This window comes from Gossypium arboreum, chromosome 5 (genome assembly GCF_025698485.1).
Source record: "Gossypium arboreum isolate Shixiya-1 chromosome 5, ASM2569848v2, whole genome shotgun sequence".
Taxonomy (NCBI): domain Eukaryota; kingdom Viridiplantae; phylum Streptophyta; class Magnoliopsida; order Malvales; family Malvaceae; genus Gossypium; species Gossypium arboreum.
This window is the reverse complement of record NC_069074.1, coordinates 76,442,549-76,465,500: the sequence shown is the minus strand read 5'-3', so window position 1 is coordinate 76,465,500 and position 22,952 is coordinate 76,442,549. Positions and strand designations below refer to the sequence as shown.

The 22,952-nt window shown below is 40.4% G+C and overlaps 1 pseudogene; it reads left to right on the top strand.

Annotated features, from left to right (window-relative positions):
* LOC128293215 (protein Ycf2-like) overlaps window positions 1-22,952 on the top strand; it is a 39,809-nt pseudogene that overhangs the window by 15,911 nt on the left and 946 nt on the right.

Genomic DNA, 22,952 nt, shown 5'->3' with positions numbered 1-22,952 from the left:
TGGCTCGAGCTGTTAAAGGATTATGAGTGATCATTGACTATCACGGGAAAGGCGAATATGGTTGCGGATGCCTTGAGTCGTAAATCGTTATTCACTTTTACGAGCGATGAATGTGCACTTGTCCGTCCGATCCGACGGTGTGTTAGTGGCTGAATTGAAAGCCAAACCATTATTGACACACCAAATTCGAGAAGCTCGAGAAAGTCGACGACGAGTTGGTTGCAAAAGCGGGCTGCGTGTGTTCGAACAAGGACTCGGAGTTTCAAATCGACGATGACGATTGTTTGAGGTTCAAAAGTCGTCGGTGTGTCCCAAAGAATTTGAACTCATTTCGATAATTCAATGAAGCCCATTGTAGCCGAATGGCAATCCACCCGGGAGTACGAAGATGTACAATGATTTGAAACGTCGGTTTTGGTGGCATGGTATGAAGCGAGACATCTCGACTTTGTTTCAAGATGTTTAATATGTCAACAAGTGAAAGCGGAACATCGGTGCCTTGAGATTACTTCACCAATCACAATACCCGAGTGGAAATGGGATCGAGTCACAATGGACTTTGTATCCGGACCGCCATTGTCGACAAGTAAGAAGGATGCGGTTTGGGTCGTGGTAGATCGATTGACTAAGTCGGCCCACTTTGTCCCGTGACGCACGGATTTTTCAATGGACAAATTAGCGGAATTGTACGTTTCTCAGTTGTGAGATTACATGGGGTGCCTATTTCCATCGTGTCGATAGAGATCCGAGATTTACCTCGCGATTTTGGAAAAAGTTGCAAGAAGCTTTGGGTACCAAGTTGCATTTCAGCACCGCCTTTCACCCTCAAACCGATGGTCAATCCGGCGGATAATTGAGATACTTGAGGATATGTTAAGATGTTGCGTCCTCGAGTTTAGTGGTTCATGGGAGCGGTATTTGCCGTTGATTGAATTCGCTTACAACAACGACTTTCAATCAAGTATTAAAATGGCACCCTACGAGGCCTTGTACGATCGTAAATGCCGTACACCATTGTTTTTGGTGAGCTCGGTGAAAGCAAGATTTTCGGGTGGATTTGATTAGGGATCTTTGAGCAGAAGTGAAAGTAATCCGTGAAAGTCGAAGATAACCTCCGATCGTCGAGAAGTCGTGCAGCGGATCTGAGCGTAAGAATATCGAGTATCGGTGGGTGATAAAGTGTTCCTCAAGGTATCGCCTTGGAAAAAGATACTCAGATTCTACCGTAAGGGCAAGTTGAGCCGAGGTTTGTTGGGCCATATGAGATATCCGGCGAGTCGATCCGGTGGCATATCGTTTGACTTTGCCCCCTGAACTCGAAAAGGTTCACGATGTCTTTCACGTTTCGATGCTTCGACGCTATAGATCCGATCCATCGCACGTGATTAGTCCATCAGAAATTGAAATTCAAGCTAATATGAGTTATGAGGAAGAACCGATTCGTATCCTATCACGAGAAGTGAAAGAGTTGTGAAACAAGCGGGTTTCGCTAGTAAAAGTGTTATGGCTCAAGCACGGGATAGAATAAGCTACTTGGGAGACCGAGAACTCTATGAAAAAGCGATATCCAAACCTATTTATCGGTAAGATTTTCGGGGACGAAAATTTCTTAAGTGGGGAGAGTTGTGACACCCAAAATTGACCCTAGTCGGAAGGTGGTCTCGGGACCACAAAACCGAGGCATAAAATAATTAAAATTTATTTTGATGCCTATAATATGTGTGTGCTCATGTATGACATTTTATGATGATTGATTTAGTGTTATAAGGGTGAATTCCACAAGAAAGGACTTAGTAATGAACTTTGAAAGTATGATAGGAAATGTGTGATGACTAATTAAAGCATGCATGCAAAATAATGGACTTGCATGTCAAATTCCCCCTTTATAGGTGGTGGCGGCCATGACAAGGAGGATGGGCTAAACATGTCATGAAACATGTTTTGTTGGTGCATTAGGGTGAAATAATAAACAAAGGTGTATGGGTGATAAAAATGAAAAAAAAATGTGTGTGAGTGTGGTAATCCCCCATTGCCGTGAGTTGTAGAGAAGGAAAGAAAAAATTTTGTTCATCCTTTCTTTGAGCCAAAACTAAGGAAGAAGGAGGATTTTTGCTTCATGCTTGGTTTGGAAGAGATCTAGAAGGAGATTTGGCCAAGTTTGCATCAAGATTAAGGTATGTATGAGGTTGTGTTAGGAGTTTCATGCATGTTTTGGTTGCTAACTTGATGTGCATGTTAGCCATGGCTCAAATCTTTGTTAAGCCATGGAAATGGTATTTGGCCAAAGTTGTTATGGTGATAAAGCCATTGCATGCTAAGTGTGAAGCTTGATGATGATGCATGCAATGATGGATTGTCTACTCTTGAGCAAGATTTGAGCCTTCTTTTGATTTATCATGATTGAAGTTGAAAAGGAGCATGATTGTCATATTCGGCCATTCATGAGCATGGTTCATGCTTCTTGCATGTTAGTTAAAATTTGTATTTTGGATGGCTATGGACACCTTGAAAATTGACCATGCTCATATTGTATATATATGTTTGCACATGATGTTTTGGCTATGAAGTAAGTGATGAATAAGTTGGTTTAAAGAAGAAGATGTTGAAGAATAATTGTGAAATTTCAAGCACAATTGACCTAGCACACATATAAGTGCTTGATGCTATATTATAAGTTTTGAGCCACAATATGCAAAGCATTAACTAGTAAAATGCATGCTGTTTTTGTGAGGTATTAAGTGCATAATTGGCCTCAACATGTACATGAATATTCGGCTTTGGGTAGCCTATTGAAGGCCTTAGCATTTCCTTGATGCTCAAATAAATTGTATTGAATTGCTTGATGTAGTATAAAATGTGCATGACCATTGTGTATTCAAGCTAAAGAGTGGCCATATGACCATTTAAAATCCTTGTCATATTCGCCATAAGCAAGCACAATGAGGTTTTAATAAATTGAATTTGTTTGAATTAGCTCAAGAGCTAAGAGGGCCACAATTGGACAAGGGGAAGGAAAAGGTGATCGAATAGCCGAAAAAGCCGTTCGACAACATCCGAGGTAAGTCCTCAAGAAGTGATCTTACTTGAATTATGTAAGATGAAACATGGATGTGTATGATTATTGATCATGTGTGTATGAGTATTTGAATTCCACCGGGCTAAGTCCCGGCGAATATGCTAATGATTATAATTGTGTTTGAGCCTTAGTAACGAAAATGAAATATGTATGTCCAATGATTATTGATGTATGTGTGCATGAGAAATTGAATGATATCAGGGCTAAGCCAGAAGACAATTATGCTGAAATTTATATCCGGGTTAAGACCGAAGGCAATTGTGCTAGTAGCTATATCCGGGCTAAGACCGAAGGCATTCGTGCAAGTTGTTAAATCCGGGCTAAGACCGAAGGCATTTGTGCAAATCGTGATATCCGGGTAAAGTCCGTTGGCCTTGGTGCGGGTTACCATAACCGGGCTATGTCGAAGGCGATTGAACGCAGTACCGACATCCGGATAAACTCCGAAGGTATGTGATTTGAAAATTATGAGCTTGCTGGAAAATTTCAGCTAATGCACTTGTGAAATTTCCCAATGATAAGGTAAGTGCGTGTGTGTGCTTTGCGCTAGGAGTAAGAGCGTATGAATATCCGCTCCTATGATGGAAGCGAGTTATCGGCCTTAATGAAGCCGTTATTTGTGTATGAACATAAGAGTTGGGATGGTAAAGTAAGTATGATTATGTGAATGCGCATTAATGAAATGATGCATTTAACTATGTGAATGTATTGCTGTAATTAGAGTTGATTATATTCCTTGAGACTTACTAAGCATAAAAATGCTTACTCATTGCTTTGGCTCTCAGTTTTCTAGATTTCGCTCGATAGCAATCGGATTCGGGATCGTTGAAGTCGAAGTCATCCACACTATCAAGCCCCCATTTTGGTATAAATTCTTGGTTGAACTTGAAATGGCATGTATAGGACTACCCCTTGTTTGTTAAATATGTGGTGATGTAAGTATGTACGGCCATGCGAAAATGGCTCGAAAAGGGAACATGAACTTAGAATAATTGTGGTTTGTATGTATATATTTGGTGTCATGATGTGGCTATGGCTTGGAAATGGGAATGTTGGTCATATGATCAGCCATTGGCATGGTTAAAATGATCATATATGAACCTATGTATGGCAAAGACTAGTTGGTTCATGGAGACTACCAAATAGGTAAGACCTACCTTAAAAACAGATGCTGCCAGCTGCAGTGACGTGAATGTGAAAAATCACCAAAATTCGTAGAAATGGAATTAAATAGTGAATAAGCTATGTAAATTAACCTTGATGAGTCTATTTTCATATGGAAGAAACGAAATGGTCATAGGAGTTACATGTTAAGAGATATTAATGCTATTGTGAGACAGGGCCAGAACGGTTTCTGGGTTCCCTGTCGCAACTTTAAAATTTACTATAAATTATCCAGAAAGAATTATGCGACATACCTTATATGTACAGATTCCATTTTGAGTCTAGTTTCATTAGAAACAAACGACACCAGCATTAAAGCCCTGTACAGAGAGATATTCAAGTTATACCGCGCGAAGGTCAGAGCAGTCGATCCCTGTAACATGGGTGACTTTAACTAATAAACTGTACCAATTGGCCCATCCAAAATTCTAGAAATAAATCCATGGATGGATATATGAGTCTAAATTCAGGGAAAATTTACGAAACCAGTTTCCGAGTTTTGAAACTCGAGATATGATTTTTAAGGCGACGGTGATGCAGTCTTCCAGCCTGACTGGAAATGTCAAATTGGTGGGCAAACCATGTGAACTTGGCTTGTTAACCCTCGTGTCCGACACGGCAATGGTCTCGGGTTCGGGTGTTACAATTTGAGACTTTGTGATCCGAGTATACATGGCACCTTTCACCAAATAAGTAATGTCGCCAAATCTTTAAAGGCGAATACGATGGCGGCCAATTCGAGATCATGAGTCGGATAATTTTTCTCATGTGGCTTTAATTGCCTCGGCGACAGGCCACAACTCGACCTTCTTGCATTAATACGCAACCTAACCCAAGTAGAGGCGTCGCTATAGATGACAAACTCTTTGCGGACTCGGGTTGCACTAGAATTGGGGCTTGGTCAAATAAGTTCTCGTTGATCGAAACTTTTTGGCATTTCTCGTCCATTCGAACTTAACATCCTTTTGGAGTAACCGTCATCGGCGTGGCTATCGTTGAGAAGCCTTTACAAATCGTCGGTAATAACCGGCAAGCCCCAAAAACTCGAACCTCAGTAATATTTCTCAGAGGCTTCCAATTAAGTATGGCTAAAATTTTATTCGGGTCGACTCGAATACCCGATGCAGATACCACATAACCCAAGAAGCTAACCTCTCTTAACCAGAACTCACACTTGCTGAACTTAGCATATAATTGCTTATCCCGTAAAATTTGCAGCACTAACCGCGGTGTTCAAGATGTTCGGTCTCATTTCTTGAATAGACCAAGATGTCATCAATGAACACGACTACGAATCGATCCAAATATGGTCTAAAGATCCGATTCATTAAATCCATAAATACCGCGAGGGCATTAGTGAGCCCAAACGGCATCACTAGGAACTCATAGTGACCATATCTCGCTCAAGGCGGTCTTGAGTACGTCCAATCTCGATTCGCAATTGATAATAGCCCGATCTCAAATCTATTTTCGAGAACACCGAGGATCCCTTTAGTTGATCGAACAAGTCATCGATACGTGGCAGCAGATATTTGTTCTTTATTGTCACTTTATTAAGTCGACGATAATCGATGCACGTACCGCATGGTTCCATCCTTCTTTTCACGAACAACACTGGCGCACCCAAAGGCGAAAAACTTCGGGCGAGCGAACCTTTATCCACCAATTCTTGCAACCGAGCTTCCAACTCCTTTAATTCCGTTGGTGCCATACGATACGGAGCTATCGAAATTGGAGTGGTACCGGTACCAATTCGATGCCAAATTCTATTTCCGAGCAGTGGTAAACCCGGCAATTCTTCAGGAAAACATCCGGTATTCACAAACCACGGGCACAGATTCGGGTTTCTTTTCGATTCCTTGTCATCGAGCACGACGCAAGGTACGCCGCACTCTTTTCTTACATATTTTCGGGCCAACATTGCCGATATTACGGTGGCAACCCCTTTAAGTCCGTAGACTTAACCCGAATTATCTCGTTATTCGCGCACCTCAAATCGATAGTCTTGCTTTTGCAATTTACGACCGCATCGTGCATGGTCAACCCATCCAAACCAAGAATAACGTCGAATTCATCGAACGGCAAAAGCATCAAGTCCGCGGAAACAAGAACCTCGGAACACTAGGGGACTTTTCTTGCACACTTTGTTGACAAGCACGTAATGACCCAAGGGTTTGACACCGAATTACAAACTCGAGAGACTCAATAGGCAAAGTCTTTTTGGATGCTAAGGTTTCACATATATAAGATTGAGTAGAACCGGGGTCAATCAAAGCAATCACATTAGTATTGAAAAGAGTGAAAGCACCGTAATGACATCCGGAGAGGCAGCATCCAAGGCGTGCGGCAGATGGCATAAGTCCTCGCAGGAGCACGAGCCTCGAGATCTGATGGTAGCATCTCTAGATCCTCTCGACCGCCACCGACATTGCCCATATTTCTAGGTGGCCTACCTCGGCAAATGGTAGCACCCGAGTTTCCACTCTGACTCACATTCTGTTCAAGCATCCTCGGGCAATCCTTCCTAAAGTGGTCGGCCGATCCACACTTATAGCATGAGCGATCACGAAACCAACAGCTCCCCGAATGCCATTTGCCACAATGTTGACACTCCGCCCTCTCTCGGCGATCATTTCCACCACTGGCGATCGAAGTGACTCGTGTGGTCACAGGGGGTCGATCGCGTCCTCGTCTAGAAAAGCCCAAAGCGCCTCTAGACCGGTTCACATCATCTCGAAATCTCTTCGGTGCCTGTTGAAGAGACTTTCCCGAGGACCTCTTTCGAATTCTTGGTTCCCACATCATCTTTTGTTTCTCCTTTCTAAGCTCTTCGACTTTACAAGCTCGCTCAACAAGTACTACGATCTCTCGTATTTCGAGAATGCCAACGAACATCCTTATATCATCATTCAGCCCATCCTCAAGCGTTTACACATAATAGCTTCGGACGAAATGCATTCTCGGCGTGTCGGCTAAGCCTCACAAATTTTCGTTCATAGTCGGTAACCGACATAGAACCTTGCTTAAGATCAAGAAATTCCCTTCGCTTTTGGTCGATGAATCTCGGTCGATATACTTTTTTACTTTTTTTTTTTTTGAACTTGGTTTGAAAGAATTCCCAAGTCACTTGCTCTCTAGGTACCACGAAGTCGAGTACTCCACCAATAGTACGTGGAATCACGTAGCAAGGAGATGGTACACTTTAAGCACTCATCGGTGTACAAGATAGCTCATCGAGCACCGGATAGTGTTGTCCAACCAAAATTCAGCTCGTTCGGCATCATCATCATCCGTAGCTTTAAATTCAGTGGCCCCATATTTTCGAATCCTATCGATTGGGGCTTACTTGACCTTATTTGGTCAGATTCGGAGGTATTGTAGGTGCAGGGTTGCATTTTCGGGAATGGAGGTTGTGGGACAGCCGTGTTAGTTCGAATGTATTGATTAAACCATTCGTTCATCACACTATAAAAGGCTTGCCTAGCCTCATCATTCGGATTGCTGGCCATAGGTTGAGAGTCCGTCGGCGCTGTCCCTTGTGCGGGAGCAGGCGCCACACTCTCCACATCATCAGCTATTGCTCGGTTGGGATCGGGATCCATTGCTATAAACAAACTCAAAGTCAAATTGTCGAAATCACCACACTATCGATTCATCATTTAATGGCATGTATAGCTAGACCCCAAACACCTCACGGTAGTCCTAGAATCGACTAAACCGTGGCTCGATACCAATAAAATTGTAACACCCGAACCCGAGACCATCGCCGATTGTCGGACACGAGGGGTTAGCAAGCCAAGTTCACTTGTTTTGCCCATTCATTGGACATTTCCAGTCAGGCTGGAAAAACTGCGTCACTGTTGCCTTAAAAATCATATCTCGAGTTTCAAAACTCGAAACTGGTTTTGTAAATTTTCCTGAATTTAGACTCATATATCCATCCATGGATTTATTTCTAGAATTTTGGTCGGGCCAATTGGTACAGTTTATTAGTTAAAGTCACCCATGTTACATCGATCGACTGCTCTGACCTTCGCGCGGTATAACTTGAATATCTCTCTGTACAGGGCTTTAATACTGGTGCCGTTTGTTTCTAATGAAACTAAACTCAAAATGGAATCTGTACATATAAGGTATGTCTCCTAATTATTTCTGGATAATTTATAGTAAATTTTTAAAGTTGCGACAGGGGACCCAGAAACCGTTCTGGCCCTGTCTCACAATAGCTTTAATATCTCTTAACATGTAACTCCTATGACCATTTCGTTTCTTCCATATGAAAATAGACTCATCAATGTTCATTTACATAGCTGATTCACTATTTAATACCATTCCTACAAATTTTGGTGATTTTTCACATTCACGTTACTGCAGCTGGCAGCATCTGTTTTAAGGTAGGTCTTACCTATTTTGTAGTCTCCATGAACCAACTAGTCTTGCCTTACATAGGTCCACATATGATCATTTTAACCATGCCAATGGCTGATCATGTGACCAACATTCCCATTTCTAATTCATAGTCACATCATGACACCATATATATATATACAAACCGCAAATAGTTTAAGTTGATACTTCACTATTACGAGCCATTTTCGCATGGCCGTACACATATACATCATAACATATTTAAACCAACAAGGGTAGTCCTATACATGCCATTTCAAGTTCAACCAAGAATTTATACCAAAATGGGGGCTTGATAGTGTGGATGACTTGACTTCAACGATCCCGAATCCGATTGCTATCGAGCGAAATCTAGAAAAGCGAGAGCCAAAGCGCGGAGTAAGCATTTTATGCTTAGTAAGTCTCAAGGAATATAATCAACTCTAATTACAGCAATACATTCACATAGTTAAATGCATCATTTCATTAATGCACATTCACATAATCATACTTACTTCACCATCCCAACTCTTATGTTCATACACAAATAACGGCTTCATTAAGGCCGATAACTCGTTCCATCATAGGAGCGGATATTCACACGCTCTTACTCTTAGCGCAAAGCACACACCGCACTTACCTTGTCATTGGGAAATTTCACAAGTGCATTAGCTGAAATTTTCCAGCAAGCTTATAATTTTCAAATCACATACCTTCGGAGTTTAACCGGATGTCGCTACTCGATCAATCGCCTTGGGACATAGCCGGTTATGGTAACCCGCACCAAGGCCTCACGGACTTAACCCGGATATCACGATTTGCACAAATGCCTTCGGTCTTAGCCGGATAGAATGACTCGCACGAATGCCTTGGTCTTAGCCGGATGTAGCCACTAGCACAATTGCCTTGGTCTTAACCGGTTATAATTTCCAGCATAATTGTCTTCGGGCTTAGCCCGGATATCAATCAATTTCTCATGCACACATACATCAATAATCATTGGACATACATATTTATTTTCGTTACTAAGGCTCAAACACAATTATAATCACTAACATAATCGCCGGGACTTAGCCCGGGTATCATTCAATACTCATACACACATAAATCAATAATCAATACATCCATATTTCATTCCACATAATTCAAGTAAGGTCACTTCTTGAGGACTTACCTCGGATGTTGTCGAACGGCTTTTACGGCTATTCGATCACTTTTTCCTTCCCTTGTCCAATTGTGGCCCTCTTAGCTCTTGAGCTAATTCAAACAAATTCAATTTATCAAAACCTCATTGTGCTAGCTTATGGCGAATATGACAAGGAATTTAAATGGTCATATGGCCACCCTTTAGCTTGAATACACAATGGTCATGCACATTTTATACTACATCAAGCAATTCAATACAATTTATTCGAGCATCAAGGAAAAGCTAAGGCCTTCAATAGGCTACCCAAGGCCGAATATACTTGTCCATGTTGAGGCCAATTATGCACTTAATACCACACAAAAACAGCATGCATTTTACTAGTTAATGCTTTGCATGTTGTAGCTCAAAACTTACAATATAGCATCAAGCACTCATATGTGTGCTAGGCGAATGTGCTTACAATTTCACAATTATTCTTCAACATCTTCTTCTTTAAACAAACTTATTCATCACTTCCTTCATAACCAAAACATCATGTGCAAACATATATATACATATATGAGCATGGCGAATTTCAAGGTGTCCATAGCCATCCAAAACACAAATTTTAACTAACATGCAAGAAGCATGAACCATGCTCATGAATGCATCATGGCGAATATGACAATCATGCTCCTTTTCAACTTCAATCATGATAAAACAAAAGAAAGCTCAAAATCTTACTCAAGAGTAGACAATCCATCATTGCATGCATCATCATCAAGCTTCACACTTAGCATGCAATGGCTTTATCACCATAACAACTTTGGCCAAATACCATTTCCATGGCTTAACAAAGATTTGAGCCATGGCTAACATGCACATCAAGTTAGCAACCAAAACATGCATGAAACTCCTAACACAACCTCATACATACCTTAATCTTGATGCAAACTTAGCCAAATCTCCTTCTAGATCTCTTCCAAACCAAGCATGAAGCAAAAATCCTCCTTCTTCCTTAGTTTTGGCTCAAAGAAAGGATGAACAAAATTTTTTCTTTCCTTCTCTACAACTCACGGCAATGGGGGATTACCACACTCACACACATTTTTTTTTCATTTTTTATCACCCATACACCTTTGTTTATTATTTCACCCTAATGCACCAACAAAACATGTTTCATGACATGTTTAGCCCATCCTCCTTGTCATGGCCGCCACCACCTATAAAAGGGGGAATTTGACATGCAAGTCCATTATTTTGCATGCATGCTTTAATTAGTCATCACACATTTCCTATCATACTTTCAAAGTTCATTACTAAGTCCTTTCTTGTGGAATTCACCCTTATAACACTAAATCAATCATCATAAAATGTCATACATGAGCACACACATATTATAGGCATCAAAATAAATTTTAATTATTTTTATGCCTCGGTTTTGTGGTCCTGAGACCACCTTCCGACTAGGGTCAATTTTGGGCTGTCACACACAAGTGCTTAATACTCGATTTCGCACACTTAGTGCCATGCGATTTAAGCCCACACACAGTGCCATGCCCTTCGAGCTCGCACACTTAGTGCCATATATTTCCAGCATGCACACTTAGTGCCATATATTTCAAAGACGCACACTTAGTGCCAATCTCGTCACCGTACACACGTATTGCCCAAGACACTTAGTGCCGAAAGCAAACTTTCTACACATTTCACTATTTCTTTTACATTCAACAATTGTCATCACTCCATACACATACATTTTCATTTATATATATATATCATCCCATTAAACGCAATTGCATAAATTTTACAATCATTTAAGCAATATCAAATACGTGCTTAATGACTTACCTCGTGTTGGGTAAAATAGTTCCAAGTCGGCTACTCGATGACCTTCGTCTTTCCCTTGCTTGATTCTCCTTCTTTAACTCCTTGAGCTTAATCAATAAATCACTAGTTTAACCATCTTGCTAAACATTCATAATTCAACTACACATGCATATGTATGCTTGTATATTCGGCAACCATTCTTACTAATCGCCCATTTGGTCGATTATACACCTAACCGAATATGCACCAAAACTTGATTCAACATTACCTACATACTCACTTTAATGGCCGAATATATATATATGTACAATGTCAACTAACATCTTTTAATCACCTAATTTCATCTCATGAACATTTAATCAAATTTTCCCAATCTAGCATATATTTTCACATCCATTTGTAACATCATGTACAAACACATATACACATATATCAAAACACAAATTTTACCTATCATGCAACAAGCATAAATCGCACTTATGAGCATGCCATGGCGAATACATCCCACACCATCCCCTTTCAATTTTTGGTCATGGTTAAACAAAGAAAACTCCATGTCTTACTCAAGAATGCTAAAAGAAATTTCAAGAGTAGTCAATCCATCATTACATGTATCATCAACAAGCTTCACATTTAGCATGCAATGGCTTTAACACAATATCAACCTTGGCCAAATACCATTTCCATGGCATAACAAGGATTTGAACCATGGGCTAACATGAACATCAAGTTAGCAACTAAAACATGCATGAATCTCATGACACAACCTCAAACATACCTTAATCTTGACACAAGTATGACCAAATCTCCTTCTAGTTCTCTTCTAAACCAAGCATGAAGCAAAAATCCTTCCTTTTCCCTTAGTATTTTCAGCCAAGATTTTGAGAATGGATGAACAATTTTTTCCTTTCTTTTCCTCTACTCACGGCAACAAAGGGGGGCATCCATGCTCATTTTTTTCATTTCTTTATTTTTTCTACATAATCCACTAACTAAACATGTTGGAAACATGTTCCCTTGCCCATATTCTTGTCATGGCCGGCCACTCACCTTAGGAAGTGGGTTATTTGACATGCAAGGACAACTATTTTCCCACATGTATTAATAGGCCACCTTACAATTGCCTAGCACATTTCTAAATTTTCTCACATAAGTCCTATTTGATAAAAATTCACTTACTATTAACAACATCCAAACACGAAATTTTCACACATGCATATATACATATAATGAGCATCAATTATGATGGTTAATTATTATTATGACTCGGTTTGGTGGTCCCGAAACCACTTTCCGACTAGGGTCGATTTAGGGATGTCACAACTCTCCCCCACTTAGAAATTTTCGTCCCCGAAAATCTTACCGTAAATAGGCTCGGTATCGCTCTTTCATAGAGTCCTCAAGTTCCCAAGTGGCTTCTTCTATTCCGTGTTTATGCCACAACACCTTCACTAACGGGATTTTCCTATTGCGCAACTCTTTTACTTCACGCCTCATAATGCGAACCGATTCCTCTTCATAGCTCAAATTAGGCTGAATCTCAATCTCGGATGGAGCAATTACGTGCGATGGATCGACCTATATCGTCAAGCATCGAGACATGAAAAACGTTGTGAATCCTTTCGAGCTCGGGGCAAAATTAATCGATATGCGATCGCCCAACTCGTTCGGATACTTCATATGGCCCGATAAACCTCGGACTCAATTTGCCCTTACGACCAAATCTAAGCACCTTCTTCCAAGGTGAAACTTTGAGAAAGACCTTGTCTCCAACCCGATATTCAATATCTTTTCTTTTCAAATCCGCATACGACTTTTGGCGATCCGGCGACTTTCAAACTTTCACGAATTACTCGAACTTTTGCTCGGCATCCTTAACCAAATCAACCTCGAAGAATTTACCTTCACTAAGTTCACCAGAATAATGGGGTACGGCATTTACGATCGTATAAAGCCTCGTAAGGCGCCATCTTAATACTTGATTGAAAGCTATTGTTGTAGGCGAATTCAATCAAAGGTAAATACCGTTCCATGAACCACTAAACTCAAGGATGCAACATCTCAACATATCCTCGAGTATTTGAATTATCCGTTCGGATTGACCATCGGTTTGGGGATGAAAAGCGGTGCTAAAATGCAGCTTGGTACCCAAAGCATCTTGCAATTTCTTCCAAAATCGCGACGTAAATCTTGGGTCTCTATCCGACACGATAGAAATAGGCACCCGTGTAATCTCACAATCGAGAAACGTACAATTCCGCTTAATTTGTCCATTGAAAAATCAGATGCGTCGGGATAAAGTGAGTGACTTAGTTAGTCTATCGACAACGACCCAAATCGCATCCTTCTTACTCACCGACAATGGCGGTCCGGATACAAAGTCCATTGTGACTCGATCCCATTTCCATTCGGGTATCATGATCGGTGAAGTAATCCCGATGGCACTTGATGTTCCGCTTTCACTTGTTGACATATCGACACCTTGAAACAAATTCGAAATGTCTCGTTTCATACGGGCCACCAAAATTGGCGTTTGGTCATTGTACATTTTAGTACTACCCGGTGGATTGACATTCGACTACAATGGGCTTCATTTAGAATTATCGAAATAAGTTCAATTCTTTGGAACACAGACGACTTCGAACCTCAAACAATCGTCATCATCAATTTGAAATTCGATTCCTTGTTGAGAACACACTCAGCCCGTTTGCAAGCAACTCCTCATCGACTTTCTCGAGCTTCCCGAATTTGATGAGCCAACAATGGTTTGGCCTTTAATTCGCTACTAACACATTGTCGGGTAGAATAGACAAGTGTACATTCATCGTCAGTAAAACAAAGTGATTTCGACTTAAGGCATCCGCAACCACATTGGCCTTTCGGGTGATAATCAATAACGAGTTCATAATCTTTTAACAACTCGAGCCATCGTCTTTGTCGCAGATTTAAGTCTCTTTGAGTCATCAAATATTTGAGACTTTTGTGATCCGAATACACTTGGCACTTCTCACCAAATAAGTAATGTCGCCATATCTTTAAGGCGAATACGATGGCGACCAATTCGAGGTCATGGGTTGGATAATTTTTCTCATGTGGCTTTAATTGTCTCGACGCACAGGCCACAACTCGACCTTCTTGCATCAATACGCAACCTAACCCAAGTAGGGAGGCATCACTATAGATGACAAACTCTTTGCCGATTCAGTTGTACTAGAAGCTGGAGCTTTCGTCAAATGGGTTTTCAATTGGTCGAAACTTTTTCGACACTTTTCCGTCCATTCAAATTTGACATCTTTCGAAGCGGTTTTGTCATGGGTGTGGCTATCATCGAGAATCCTTTCACAAACCGTCGGTAGTAACCGCAAGCCCCAAAAGCTCCTAACCCGGTAACATTCCTTGAGGTTTCCAATCGACTATGGTAGAAATTTTGTTCAGTCCACCGACACCGATCGGACACCACGTGCCCCAAAAAGCTAACCTCTTTCAACCAAAATTCACATTTCTTGAACTTTGCGTATAAGCGCTTATCTCGTAAGATTTGCAACACTAGCCTCGGTGTTCAAAGCATGTTCGGTTTCATCTTCGAATAGACCAAAATGTCATCGATAAATACAACTACGAACCGATCCAAGTATGGCCTGAAAATTCTATTCATTAAATCCATAAACACCGTGAGGGCATTAGTGAGCCCAAACGGCATCACCAAGAATTCGTAGTGACCGTACCTCGTTCTAAAAGCGGTTTTGGGTATGTCCGATTCTCGGACCCTCAACCGATAGTACCCGACCTCAAATCTATCTTTGAAAACACCGAGGCTCCCTTTAATTGATCAAACAAATCGTCAATTCGTGGCAATGGATATTTATTCTTTATCGTCACTTTATTGAGTTGACGATAGTCGATGCACAACCTCATGGTTCCGTCCTTCTTCTTCACAAACAATACAAAGTGCGCCCATGGAGAAAACTTCGGTCGGCGAAACCTCTATCCGTCAATTCTTGCAATTGAACCTTCAATTCCTTTAATTCCGTTAATGCCATACGATACGGGGCTATTGAAATCGGCGTAGTACCCGTACAACAACCGATGCGAATTCCACTTCTCGAACCGTGGCAATCCGGTAACTCCTCGGAAAAACATCTGAATACTCACAAACCACTGGTACCGATTCGAGTTTCCTTTCCGTCTCTTTACTCCCAAACACATACGCAAGGTATGTTTCACACCCTTTTCACATATCTTCGACGGTCATAGAAGATATTATTGCGGCACTCCTTTTAAATCAAGAGACTCGACTCGGACTACCTCATTATTTGCACTCCTCAAATTAATGGTTTTCCTTTGCAGTCCACCTTTGCATCATGTACTGATCACCAATCCATACCAAGAATAACATTGAATTCATGAAATGGTAGAAGCATCGATCGGTAGGAAAAGCAGATTCTCGAATTATTAGGGGCATCTCTTGCACACTTTATCAACAAGCACGTATTGACCCAAAGGGTTTGACACTGAATTATGAACTCAGAGACTCAACAGTAGAGTCTTCTTTGGATGCTAAGGTTTCACATACATATGAGTGAGTAGAGCGGGGTCAATCAATGCAATCACAATAGTATCAAAGAGAGTAAAAGTACCGGTGATAACGTCGGGGAGGATGCCTCCTCTCGTGCTGGATGGCATATGCTCTAGCAGAGCACGGGTCTCGGATCGGACGGCCGTATTAGGGGCTCCTCTCGATTACCACCCCTACCTCCAGAGATTCTCGGGGCCTACCTCCACCGTCGTTCCACTAGGTCTTGCACCTTGCGTCTTATTCCTCTCATCTAGCTCGTGCAATCTCTAATGAAGTGGTCCTTCGAACCGCATCCATAACAGGCCCTATTAACAGACTTACCCCAACATTCACCTAGGTGTCGTCTTCCACATTGGGGGCATTCAGGTCTCTCTTGACGATTATTGCCCACACTAGCTATCAAGTAGCTCGGAGTCCGTAAATGGTCGGGCTCTAATGGAAATTCCTGATCGTCCTCGACTTCTTGGTGTCCTCCACGAACCTCTTTACAGCCGAGAATGGAGCTTTACTCGTTGATCTTTTACGGTAATCTCTTGCTTCAAATTCAGCCTTCTTCTTCTCCCTCCCAAGTTCTTCCGCCTTGCAGGCTCGTTCGACTAGTGTCACGAACTCCTTTATCTCCAAAATTCCCACTAGTAACTTTAACTCTTCATTCAATCCTTCTTCAAATCTTTTGCACATCGCAACCTCATCAGCCACACACTCCCGAGCATACCGACTAAGTCTTACGAACTCATGTTCAGTATTCAGATCCGTTCATCGGGCCTTGCTTGAGTTCCAAGAATTCCTTACGCTTCGATCGATGAACTGTTGACTAATGTATTTCTTTGAAATTGGATTGGAAGAAATCCCAAGTAACTCGTTCATTTGGGACTATGGAAATTAAAGTCCTCCACCAATAGTAAGTGAGTCTCATAACAAGGATATAGCACACTTAAGACATTCACGGGTGTGCATGACAGTTCATCTAACACTCTAATGGTGTTATCGAGCGAACTTCGGCCTTTTCGGCATCATCAAGTAACTATGGCCTTGAACTCCTCGCCCCACGCTTCCTAATCAAGTCCACGGTGGTTTACTCAACCTCACAGGATCGAAGAATGGAGGCATTGCGTGCTCTTGGGTGGAGTATTTAAATTCGGGAATGGTTGGACAGCCGGGTTGGTTCGGGCATATTGCGCGACCCACTCATTCATCATAGTGAAGAAGGCTTGTTTCGCCCTTCATTTTGATTATTCGCGGATGACCGAGGCTCAACAGCGGTGTCCCTTGCGCAGGAGCAGCCGCTACACTTTCAACGTCATCCGCCAAGGGTCTCTCTACACGGGTTCCATCGCTAATCAAAACAAAAATTTCAACCGTCAAGTCATCACATTATTAAGCACTATCAATTTGGCATGTATAGCTAGACTCACACGCGCTATGGTACTCCTAGAACCGACTAAACCATAGCTCTGATACCAATAAAATTGTAACACCCTAACTTCGTGACCGACGCCGATTTCGGACACGAGGGGTTAACGACAAATCCTCTTAAAGTACCGACCAATTTGGCATTTCTGGACAGGCTGGAAAACTGCGTCACCGTCGTCTTAAAAATCATATCTCGAGTTACAAAACTCAGAAACTGGTTTCGTAAATTTTCCCTGAATTTAGACTCATATACCCATCCATGGATTTATTTTTAGAATTTTTGGTTGGGTCAATTGGTACAGTTTATTAGTTAAAGTCACCCATGTTACAGGGATCGACTGCTCTGACCTCCGCGCGTTACAACTTGAATATCTTTCTGTACAGGGCTTTAATACTGGTGTCGTTTGTTTCTAATGAAACTAGACTCAAAATGGAATCTGTACATATAAGGCATGACTCCTAATTCTTTCTGGATAATTTATGGTAAATTTTCAAAGTCGCGACAGGGGACCCAGAAATCGTTCTGGCCCTGTCTCACGAGAACTTTAATATCTCCCAGTATACTGCTCATATGGTTGTTTCGTTTCGTCCATATAAAATAGATTCATCAAGGATCAGTTCCATAATTTACTCACTATTTAATTCTACTTCTACTATTTTTAGTGATTTTTCAATCTCATCTCACTGCTGCTGTCCGCAACAGTTACTGCAGTAGACTATGCCAATTTCATGAATTTTTCCTTGGCCTTAATCATCCATCATACATGACACAAATTATGGCCACCTTAACAAAATTTGAGTTTCTAAGACTCGTGGCTATAGGTTCTAGCATCCCACTCGACGACCACATAGGCCATTTTCACATGGCTTAAAGTTTACAACCCACAATTCGACAAAATATAATAGCCTATACATGCCAAATGTTCTTCAACAACAAAAAACAATACCACAAGATTTCAGCCGGTGTGATGACTTCAACGACGGTTCCGAGCACGCAACAATACGAGTCCAAGAGACCTAAAATGGGTGACAAGAAAACACCGAGTGAGTTTACAACTCAGTAAGTCATAAGCATTCGTCAATCCATCGATAAAGTTACTACTACATGTACAACAAATGAGGCTAGGTACTCGTCCATATCGAATCTATACCATAATACCTCGGACCTTTCGGTCCAATCTCGTACCAATTCATACATCCACATTTCATATTCTACACAACAAGATAATCAAGCATTTTTACACATTAACTCATTTTCCAGCACAACCATACATTTTCAATCATCACATAGATTTAAGGCTTACCAAATTCAACCCCAAGCATGAACGTATTACCTATTCGTCACGAGCTCAAGGTACTTACCCGATCCGCTGTCCATACTCACTCGATGGAGACACACCCTCCATATAATTGTTCGATTGGAGATATTTATATATATATATATAGAGCACACACACAGTGCTTAATACTCGATTTCGCACACTTAGTGCCATGCGATTTAAGCCCGCTTTTACAGTGCCATGCCCTTCGAGCTCGCACACTTAGTGCCATATATTTCCAGCATGCACACTTAGTGCCATATATTTCCAGCACGCACACTTAGTGCCAATCTCGTCACACCATACACGTATTGTTCCCGACACTTAGTGCGAAAGCAAACTTTCTACACATTTCACTATTTCTTTTACATTCAACAATTGTCATCACTCCATACACATACATTTTCATTTATATATATATATCATCCCATTAAACGCAATTGCATAAATTTTACAATCATTTAAGCAATATCAAATACGTGCTTAATGACTTACCTCGTGTTGGGTAAAATAGTTCCAAGTCGGCTACTCGATGACCTTCGTCTTTCCCTTGCTTGATTCTCCTTCTTTAACTCCTTGAGCTTAATCAATAAATCACTAGTTTAACCATCTTGCTAAACATTCATAATTCAACTACACATGCATATGTATGCTTGTATATTCGGCAACCATTCTTACTAATCGCCCATTTGGTCGATTATACACCTAACCGAATATGCACCAAAAACTTGATTCAACATTACCTACATACTCACTTTAATGGCGAATATATATATATGTACAATGTCAACTAACATCTTTTAATCACCTAATTTCATCTCATGAACATTTAATCAAATTTTCCCAATCTAGCATATATTTTCACATCCATTTGTAACATCATGTACAAACACATATACACATATATCAAAACACAAATTTTTACCTATCATGCAACAAGCATAAATCGCACTTATGAGCATGCCATGGCGAATACATCCCACACCATCCCCTTTCAATTTTTGGTCATGGTTAAACAAAGAAAACTCCATGTCTTACTCAAGAATGCTAAAAGAAATTTCAAGAGTAGTCAATCCATCATTACATGTATCATCAACAAGCTTCACATTTAGCATGCAATGGCTTTAACACAATATCAACCTTGGCCAAATACCATTTCCATGGCATAACAAGGATTTGAACCATGGGCTAACATGAACATCAAGTTAGCAACTAAAACATGCATGAATCTCATGACACAACCTCAAACATACCTTAATCTTGACACAAGTATGACCAAATCTCCTTCTAGTTCTCTTCTAAACCAAGCATGAAGCAAAAATCCTTCCTTTTTCCCTTAGTATTTTCAGCCAAGATTTTGAGAATGGATGAACAATTTTTTTTCCTTTCTTTTTCCTCTACTCACGGCAACAAAGGGGGGGGCATCCATGCTCATTTTTTTTCATTTCTTTATTTTTTTCTACATAATCCACTAACTAAACATGTTGGAAACATGTTCCCTTGCCCATATTCTTGTCATGGCCGGCCACTCACCTTATGAAGTGGGTTATTTGACATGCAAGGACAACTATTTTCCCACATGTATTAATAGGCCACCTTACAATTGCCTAGCACATTTCTAAATTTTCTCACATAACTCCTATTTGATAAAAATTCACTTACTATTAACAACATCCAAACACGAAATTTTCACACATGCATATATACATATAATGAGCATCAATTATGATGGTTAATTATTATTATGACTCGGTTTGGTGGTCCCGAAACCACTTTCCGACTAGGGTCGATTTAGGGATGTCACAGAATTCTTCAGAAAAAATTGTGTCTTCCATAATGGAATCTGATAAGTGAGATTTCGAGTAAGTGCTTACATAATTTTCTTTTGTCCGAAGAAATGATTCGTCGAAATAATGAGTCACCATTGATATCGACACATCTGAGATCGCCAATGTTCAGGAGTTCCTCTATTCAATCCTTTTCCTTCTTCTTATTGATGGATATCTCATTCGTACACATCTTCTCTTTGTTTCCCAAGCCTATACTGAGTTACAGACAGAGTTTGAAAAGGCCAAATCTTTGATGATTCCATCATACATATTAAGTTGCGAAAACTTCTGGATAGGTATCCTACCTATGAACTGAATTCTTTCTGGTTAAAGAATCTCTTTCTAGTTGCTCTGGAACAATTAGGAGATTCTCTAGAAGAAACATGGGGTTCTGCTTTTGGCGGCAACATGCTATGGGGTGGTGGTCCCACTTATGGGGTCAAATCAATACGTTCTAAGAAGAAATATTTGAATATCAATCTCATTGATATCATCGATCTCATAAGTATCATACCAAATCCCATCAATCGAATCATTTTTTCGAGAAATACGAGACATCTAAGTCATATAAGTAAAGAGATCTATTCATTGATAAGAAAAAGAAAAAAACGTGAGCGGTGATTGGATTGATGAGAAAATAGAATCCTGGGTTGCGAACAGTGATTCGATTAATGATAAAAAAAGAGAATTCTTGGTTCAGTTCTCCACCTTAATAATAGAAAAAAGGATTGATCAAATTCTATTGAGTCTGACTCATAGTGATCATTTATCAAAGAATGACTCTGGTTATCAAATGATTGAACAACCGGACCAATTTACTTACGATACTTAGTTGACATTCATAAAAAGTATCTAATGAATTATGAGTTCAATATATCCTGTTTAGCAGAAAGGCGGATATTTCTTGCTCATTATTAGACAATCACTTATTCACAAACTTCATGTGGGGCTAATAGTTTTCATTTCCCATCTCGTGGAAAACCCTTTTCGCTCCACTTAGCCCTATCTCCCTCTAGGGGTATTTTAGTGATAGGTTTTATAGGAATCGGACGATCCTATTTGTTCAAATACCTAGCGACAAACTCCTATGTTCTTTTCATTACAGCATTTCTAAACAAGTTCCTGGATAACAAGCTTAAAGGTTTTCTTATTGATGATATCGATATTGATGATAGTGACGATATTGATGCTAGTGACGATATTGATGCTAGTGACACTATTGATGATAGTGACGCTATTGATCGTGACCTTGATATGGAGCTGGAGCTTCTAACTATGATGAATGCGTTAACTATGGATATGATGTCAGAAATAGACCGATTTTATATCACCCTTCAATTCGAACTAGCAAAAGCAATGTCTCCTTGCATAATATGGATTCTAAACATTCATGATTTGGATGTGAATGAGGCGAATTACTTATCCCTCGGTCTATTAGTGAACTATCCCTCTAAGGATTGTGAAAGATGTTCCACTAGGAATATTCTTGTTATTGCTTCGACTCATATTCCCCAAAAAGTGGATCCCACTCTAATAGCCCTGAATAAATTAAATACATGTATTAAGATACGAAGGCTTCTTATTCCACAACAACGAAAGCACTTTTTCACTCTTTCATATACTAGGGGATTTCACTTGGAAAAGAAAATGTTCCATACTAATGGATTCAGGTCCATAACCGTGGGTTCCAATGCACGAGATCTTGTAGCACTTACCAATGAGGCCCTATCAATTAGTATTACACAGAAGAAATCAATTATAGACACTAATACAATTAGATCGCTCTTCATAGACAAACTTGGGATTTGCGATCCCTGTAAGATCGGTTCAGATCATGGAATCCTTTTCTATCAGATATGAAGGGCTGTTGTACAAAATGTACTTCTAAGTAATTGCCTCTTAGATCTTATATCTATCTATATGAAGAAGAAATCATGTATTCTTATTTGTACAAATGGTACTTCGAGCTTGGAACGAGTATGAAGAAATTAACGATACTTCTTTATCTTTTGAGTTGTTCTGCCGGATCGATCGCTCAAGACCTTTGGTCTCTACCCGGACTCGATGAAAAAAATGGGATCACTTCTTATGGGTTCGTTGAGAATGATTTTGATCTAGTTCATGGCCTATTAGAAGTAGAAGGCGCTCTGGTGGGATCCTCACGAACAGAAAAAGATTGCGGTCAATTTGATAATGATCGAGTGACATTGCTTCTTCAGTCCGAGCCGGGGAA